Here is a 7,889-nt window from a genome sequence, read left to right on the forward strand (position 1 = left end):
GTTCCTGGTGCTATGGGAACACTGGTAGGGCAGCCAGTCGACTCGAGTCTGACTAAACAGCCTAGAAGAGCAGAGAGGTTCACGCAGGCCAAACTGAACCCTGGGCTAGAGGAGTTCCACAGATGCAGATCTAGGAAGTGTGTTCTAGCCAAGGGCTTGTTTCTACCATAAGAGGATGGAGAGAAACAGTGTCCAGGAAGTGTGTTCTAGCTAAGGGCCTGTTTCTACCAGAAGAGGAGGATGGAGAGAAACAGTGTAGCGTGAACAGTAAACCTGGGTACCTAAGAGGAGAACTCACAGAAGGTAGGTGGAAGTGAGAGACAGGGAAAGCAGTGTGTGCGTTGGTGTTGAAGGTAAAGATGCGTTCCTGGGGCAACGAGTGGAAGGACGTAGGAGAGGCTGTAGAGTTCTCCGGCCACGATAAGACTTACTTATTTATATGAGTACACTGTAGCTGTCTTTAGAGGCAGCAGAAGAGGACATCAGGTCCCATTACAGATGGTTGTGAGCCTGCAACAGAATGGAATCTTTCCTTTTGTATCCCAGTCTTCATTGTCACCTTGACTGGATTTAGAATCACCCGGGAGGTGCCCCGTTGCGTGGCTGTGAGGGTGTTTCTAGACACGTTTAGCCAACAAGGAATACAGTGGATCCCACTGATCCACTGGAGTCTCAAGAGAAAACCAGCAGAAGGTTAGAGTCCTCCTTCCTCTGCTTCATGACCAGGTCCTGAGCAGGCCAGTTCTTGCCGCCCTGGACAGAAACAGGTCCCACCTTTCTGTCTTGAAGATCTGACCACCTGTCACTTTTCTAAGTGGCTTCTCATCAGGTTTTTTTTTTTTTAATTTTTTTTTATTTTATTTTTTGGTTTTTCGAGACAGGGTTTCTCTGTGTAGCCCTGGCTGTCCTGGAACTCACTTTGTAGACCAGGCTGGCCTCGAACTCTGCCTCCCAAGTGCTGGGATTAAAGGCATGCACCACCACTGCCCAGCTTCATCAGGTTTGTTTGTTTGTTTATTTATTTATTTAATGTATGTGAGTAATGTAATGGTTGTAAGCCACCATGCGGTTGCTGGGGATTAAATTTAGGAACTCTGGAAGAGCAGTCAATGGTTTTAATCACTGAGCCAGCTCTTCAGTCCCCAGTTTAAAGATTCTTAAGAACTAACCCATGAAGGTAAGCATGGTGGGACATACCTTTAATTCCAGCACTCGGGAGGAAGAGGCAGTTGAATCTCTGTGAGTTTGAGGCCAGTCTGATCTTATGGACTGAGTTCCAGGATAGCCAGGGATGTTAAACAGAGAAACCCTGTCTGGAAACAAAACAAAACAAAAAACTAACCCATGGAGCTGGATGTGGTGGGCACACCTTTTATTACAGCACTTGGAAGGCAGAGGCAGATCTCTGAAGTCCAGTCCACCCAGAGCTCCACCCTGAGATTCTGTCGGGTCAGGGGGGGAGCCGTGGGGGATTAAAAATTTAACCCTACGACTAAAAGGCAGGGAAATAATTGGCCGTAGACCAATTGTTGCAGCTTGGACACTTATTTGGAAGGGGAGAGTGACCTGAGCATGCTTCTGACTTGGTGTATTTATCATGGGTATTTTCTGGAGACAGTATATGCTAGTGCAGCTTGGGGAAAAGGTGAGGGTTGGAGATACTGGCCACCATCAGCATAGAGGTGGGAGGAGAGGGATAGGTCATCTTTAGAGTGCAGTGTAATCCAAGAACCTGGCTAGGAAGAGAGAGGAGGAGAATTTACAGGCATATTACTTCCTGTCCAGCCAGTGAAGGGGAGGAAGGAGAGAAAGCCCAGAGGAAGACGATGTTGAAGGTGGATAGCAATTTAGGAGCACTTGCCTTTTTTTTTAAAAAAAAGATTTATTTATTTTATGCAAGTACACTGTAGCTGTCTTCAGACACACCAGAAGAGGGCGTGAGCTGCCATGTGGTTGCTGGGAAGAGCGGTCAGTGCTCTTAACCGCTGAGCCATCTCTCCAGCCCAGCACTTGCTTTTCTATTCCAGGGTTCCCTGGCATCCAGGAGCTCTCAACCGCATGGTTGAGACGTAACTGGTAGTGACGTTCAGATAGCTGTGCGGCTACAGCTCAGCTATATGTTGAAATATTTATGGATCAGTAGGTAGTACTGAGTAACTGCAACAGCAGGAAAAACATCTCTGAACCGAACGCCCCCACCACTTGGAGCTCAAGATCCCCATAGCCTTGGGTAAAGGGGTCGGTCCCGCCGCACCTGTGACTCCGCAGTGCCACCTGCCGGTGGATCTGCGTCATGGCTGCGAGAGGAAACCCTGACGTCGTGCTCGTCGGAGCTGGGCTGTGGTGCTTGCTTTTAACCCCAGCATTACAGGTTGAGACAAGAGGATTGCTGTGAACTGGTAGGCTATCCTGGGCTAAATAACACAACCTTATCTCATAAAACAAAAATCACCTTCAAGCTATTGCGTTGCCGCTGTTTTTAAACCGTTTAGCTTCGTTCTTCTTCTCGTAGCAGATTTCAATGACTTTTAATTAAATGTTAAAAACTGAAGAAAGGTTGGAAAAATTATTTATTTATTTATTTATTGGTTTTTATTTTTTGAGACAAGGTTTCTCTGTGTAGCCCTAGCTGTCCTGGAACTCACTCTGTAGACCAGATTGGCCTCGAACTCAGAAATCCTCCTGCCTCTGCCTCCCAAGTGCTGGGATTAAAGGCGTGCGCCACCACAGCCCGGCATCGAGATAATTTCTAATAGCATCTGACAGTCCATCCTTTGAGTGTAATGGTCCCCCATAGGTTCAGTGTTTGAAAGGTTGGTCTCCCGCTGCTAGAGGTTTTGTGGAACCTTTAAGAAGGAGGAGCCTTGATAGCGGAAGTCCCACAAAGTGGGTGAGGCTTCGGGGTGTTCAGCCCCCGGATTTGGTTTGCAGTGTTTTGGTCGGGGATCGCCAGGACTCCATGTTCCTCATCACACGGTAAGCCTACCAAAATCTTTTAAAGTCGCTTTTTTTGTCAGAAATTTCGATTATCAAATCTAGAAAAGATGACAATCGTCATTTCCAACTTGAAGCACCTACTATATAGTATTTTCGATTTTTTATTTTCTCGGCTCAAGTAGGCTTACTTAGTAGATTTATTCATTCATTTCAGGACAGGGTTTCTCTGTGTAGCCCTGGCTTTCCTGGAGCTCGATCTGTTGACCAGGCCTGGCCTCGACCTCAGAGCCGTCTGCCTAGCTCTACGGGGTGCTGGAATTAAAGGCCTGCACCACCATGCCCGGCCCTCATTAGATTTTAATTTTTCCAGCTTTACTTATTTAGGTATAAGTGACAAAAATTGCACACGTTTGAAATATATAACGTGGTGTTTTAAAACACGTTGTTTAGGACGGCGGAGATCGCTTCATCAGTAAAGTGCTTGTTTTGTAGCGCTGGACCTCCGAGGTTGGTCGACAGGAAATCGCTTTAAAGATCTGAGTGTGGTGACTTGTTAATGAAAGCTGGGAGGACGAGACAGGCCCCGGACTACTCCGTGAACCAGACAGGCTAATTAGTGAGTTTCAGGACAATGAGAAAACCTTGTCTCAGAGGAAAAAAACGGAGAGGGTGTTAGAAAAGATGCAGTTGTCCGCTGGTTTCCACTCTTTACACCTTATAAAGGGACTGGTAGCGGGCACTGTTGATTCACTCCTTTAATCCCAAGCATTCAGTCGGTAGATCTCTGTGAGGTCAGCCTGAGTGAGCCCTTGAAGAGATTAAGCCAGTTACTCAGAGAACTTGATACTGTTTGGTGTTTTTAGAAAGGGTCTTGCTATGTAGTAGGGTCTGGCCTGGACTCTGCCTTTGCCTCTTGGATGCTAGGATTAAAGGCATGCACTACCATGTCTGGTTGTAACGAAGTACTTGATGTGTTAGGAGTCTAATAAGCAGGGGCTGGAGAGAGGGCTCAGCGGGTAAGAGCGCTGGCCGCTCTTCCAGAGGACCCAGATTCAGTGTCTAGCACTGGTGGTTTCATGCAGGCAAACGTGTCCGGCAGTGGTGGTACACGCCTTTAGTCCCAGCACTTGGGAGGCAGAGGCAGGTGGATTTCTGAGTTCAAACCCAGCCTGGTCTACAGAGGGAGTTCCAGGACAGCCAGGGTTATACAGAGAAACCCTGTCTTGAAAGCCTCCCCCCCCCCCAAAAAAAATTCATACATATAAAATGAAAACAAACACAGCATTCTGATCCTGGGTGGTCCCAGGAAACATTGTTTAATGTAAAGTCTGGGTTTGAGTTGCTAGCAGGTATCTGAAACCCACCCAGATCACATTCTTGCTGAATTGAAATTCAGTCCGGCTAGCAAGTCTTTATTAGCTGACTGGTGGTGACACTGTCTCGGCTCCCAGTGTAGCCTGGGGCCTTTCTCTGAGAGAACTTTTTTTTTTTTTTTTTTTGAGACAAGGTTTCTCTGTGTAGCCCTGGCTGTCCTGGAACTCACTCTGTAGACCAGGCTGGCCTTGAACTCAGAAATCTGCCTGCCTCTGCCTCCCAAGTGCTGGAATTAAAGGCGTGCGCCACCACCACCTGGCCTGAGCGAACTTTTAAACACCAAAAACCATGTTCTGGGTTGACATACTTCAGTTAACAAGAACGGTTATCCAGAAGCAGAACTATAGAAGCTAGAAAGCAGTGTTAGTCCACTTAAAGATTTCCCCAGAACTATAGACTTTGATGGATTTGGCCTTTGTTTTCATTTTGTCAGGGTGAGTTTTACACCCTGAATGGCGCTTACATCCATTGAGTCAGTTGTGGTAAGAGATCTCAGAGGCCTACTGAGGGATTATTGACTGTCTTGTTAATAACAAGATTATTAGCAGAGGTGGCTAAGAAGGACGGATAAGCACAAATCACGTGCTGTGGTCTTTGGTTAGTGTGATTTCGGAGAGTTTGGCATGTTGTCGTTACCTGCTTCTGACAGTTACCCAATGAAAAGGGCAGACGGACAGCCTCTCTCACACCTTTTGTGGCTACCGGGCTAAGAGTTAGTTCTCAGTATAGCAGTGCCCATTAAAGATGCCTGTGTGGTGATATTCTAAGGGTACTGATGGAGAGCCTGAGCCTGCTGCTCCCCGCCCCCTTTCTCAGGAAACACCCTCCCAGACAGATTCACTGTTTCATAACATCTTGCTTCATAACGAGTGTCTCTCTTCTTCTGGACCTCCCTCCATCGCCTCTCATTGCTTCTGGGCCAATCGTGAAAGTAGATTAAAGGACTTTTTCAGAAGAACGGGGTGTTTTGGAAGGAGACTGCTACAGAAAAGAGGTGCAGGATCTTGCTCACTATCCCCTCCTCCCCGTCACCTGCTCCCTGTGCTCTTATGTGTTGTTCTCTGGCTGGAGAGGGACCTATCCTCCTTCTCACCGCATCTGTCACCTCTAGGCGATACCATCCGTCTTTAAGGTGAAAGTTCTTATGTTTTTGTCCCCCTCCCTTCTGCTGATGGAACCCAGGCCCTGGCATGCACAGGACAATATTTATAGCAGCCTAGAGTGTTTTCATATTGGATGCCCTGATATAGATCAGGCCTCGCATCTTGAGGAGTGATCACCTGGAAAAGCTTCCAGAGCGGTTTTCCTCTGGTTCTTTCTTTTCCGTCGGAGGGATAGAGTGGAATTCATGTAGTCCTACGGTTTTTCTACTCTACTCGATACATGTTGCACCATTTTGCACTACTAGGTGCCAGCAGGCCTTGTCTGTGGTTTAGACTGACAGTTCTAGGCGGCGGTCTGGAAAGATCGAGATTCTACGATCAGTTCCCTAAATGGTCACTAGAGGGCAGCGTCTGACAGGAGATTGAGTGTCGGCCGGAAGGCCAGGTGACACTGACTCAGGCCAGGCGTCGCTAAGACAGGACAGGCAGGCTACGTCGTTTTGCAGGCCCAGCCTGCCAAGAGTGAAGGAGAACTCTGGCCAGAATTCTGACGAGGAGCAACCGTCTTTCACAGCTGAGGCTTGGTCACTTCCCTAAGAAAAGCCGGACGTGGTGATGTGGGTGGGGGTTGGGGCCTCCAGGTCAGCCAGGCTTGCTGGGTTAGCCAGCTCCTGTGAGCTTGGGGTGCAGGCTGAATACAAAGGGAAAGGCTGCTAAAAGCACTCCCCACTCTCCGCTTCCCGATCGAGGGTGCAGTGTGACCAGCCACCATGCCTTCCCAACCATGGTGGAGTGAGTGTCTCTTTCAAAGGGTGAGCCAAAAGAAATACTTCCTTAAGCGTTTTTTTTTTCTTTTCTTATCTTTTGAGGTATTTTGTTTCAGTACTGAGAAAAAAGTAATGACTACAATTAATAGATGCTTTATGACATGTAATTTATTCACTTAAAGTCGTCATTCAGTGTGGTGGCTTGACTAAGAATGGCCTTATCCGGTCATCTATTTGGATGCTTGGCTCCCAGTTGGTGGACTGTTGTAAAGGTTAGGGGGTGTGGCCTTGTTGGAGGAGGTGTGTCCCTATGGTGGCTTTTAAGGTTTTGAAAGTCCTTGCCAGGCCCAGTCTGTCTCTCACTGTCTGTCTGTCTGTCTTTTTTTATTTTTATTTTTTTTCTAGGATATGAGGGAATAGAGATAGAGAAAGGCAGAGAGAGTAGAGGCCAGCTATGAGGAGAGCCGGGGAGGGGAATGGAGAGTGAGGGTGTAAGGAGCCAGAGCAAGAGCAGGAAAGCAAGAGGTTTTTTTTTTTTTTTTAATTTTTATTTTTTATTCATTTGTTTCTCATTATGGATGCTTGTGACCCACCATGTGGTTGCTGATATTTGAACTTATGACCTTTGGAAGAGCAGTCAGTGCTCTTAACCGCTGAGCCATCTTGCCAGCCCCCAGCACCATGCCTGTCTGCCTGCACTACACCTGTCTGCCTGTGTGGCAGCCTGCTTCCTCTTAGGATGGTAATGGATTAGTAGTCTGAAACTGAAAGCAAGCACCCAGGAATTGCTTTCTTTTCTTTATAAGAGAGAGGGAGACCGAGGGAAAGGGACAGAGGAAGGGAGGGACTGGGAGAGGCAGCTGGGCAGACATCAGGACACTTATTAATAGTGAGTGGAAGGAAAAGTCCGGAACACTATGTGAGAGAGACAGCTCTGTTTTCTGTTCTTTTTCTCTTTCTCTTTTGATACTAATTATATTCCCTAAGATGGTTACATTATTAAATTACCTCATGCAAGGCTGTTGCCTGTCTCCTGCAGTGCCTTGACTGCTATGTTGGCTTAATGGGAATTAGGGAGACAGATTACTTAATTACTGGGAAACTTGGGTTGATGAGATGGCTCAGTGGGTAAAGGCACATGTTACCAAGCTTGATCACGTGAGTTCAAGCTCTTAGACCCACATTCTGGGTAAGAACCCGTCCTACAATTTGTTATCTGGCCTTACACGTCACCTTGGCAACTGTGTGACAAATTCCTAAGACATGTAACAAAGTTTTAAATACTGATAAAAATAAACATCTTTAGAGATGTCATGTGTATATATACATATATATATATATGTCAATTGTGCAAAATAAAGCAATTATTGAAGTTAGTTTGACATTTTAGTACTTTACATAGTAAACATAACTTTTCAGATTAACCGTGCTAGTGATGCTTCAGTGGCAGTAAACACATCTATATCTTTGTGTGACCATCTCTGCCATCTGTCTGCAGAAGTTCATCTTGTGAAATTGAAATTCTGTACCCATTAGGCAGAAACTTCTCATTTCTCCTTTCGGCCAGCACCTGACAGCATGTGTGAGCCTCCCAAGCGGTAGATGTACCTGGCCACTTCCCTTTGTAAAGGATGAGTAATAATAGCTGGGCGGTGGTGGCACACACCTTTAATCCCAGCACTTGGGAGGCAGAGGCAGGTGGATTTCT

At 46.7% G+C, this 7,889-nt stretch overlaps 1 protein-coding gene and 1 pseudogene across 3 annotated transcripts in view; both read left to right on the forward strand.

The window, feature by feature from the left end:
• Positions 1-7,889, forward strand: part of LOC116074627 (H-2 class I histocompatibility antigen, D-37 alpha chain-like) — a 714,163-nt gene that overhangs the window by 632,341 nt on the left and 73,933 nt on the right. The window lies entirely within an intron of this gene.
• Positions 2,925-7,889, forward strand: part of LOC116074641 — a 38,956-nt pseudogene continuing 33,991 nt past the window's right edge.

This window comes from Mastomys coucha, unplaced genomic scaffold (genome assembly GCF_008632895.1).
Source record: "Mastomys coucha isolate ucsf_1 unplaced genomic scaffold, UCSF_Mcou_1 pScaffold3, whole genome shotgun sequence".
Taxonomy (NCBI): domain Eukaryota; kingdom Metazoa; phylum Chordata; class Mammalia; order Rodentia; family Muridae; genus Mastomys; species Mastomys coucha.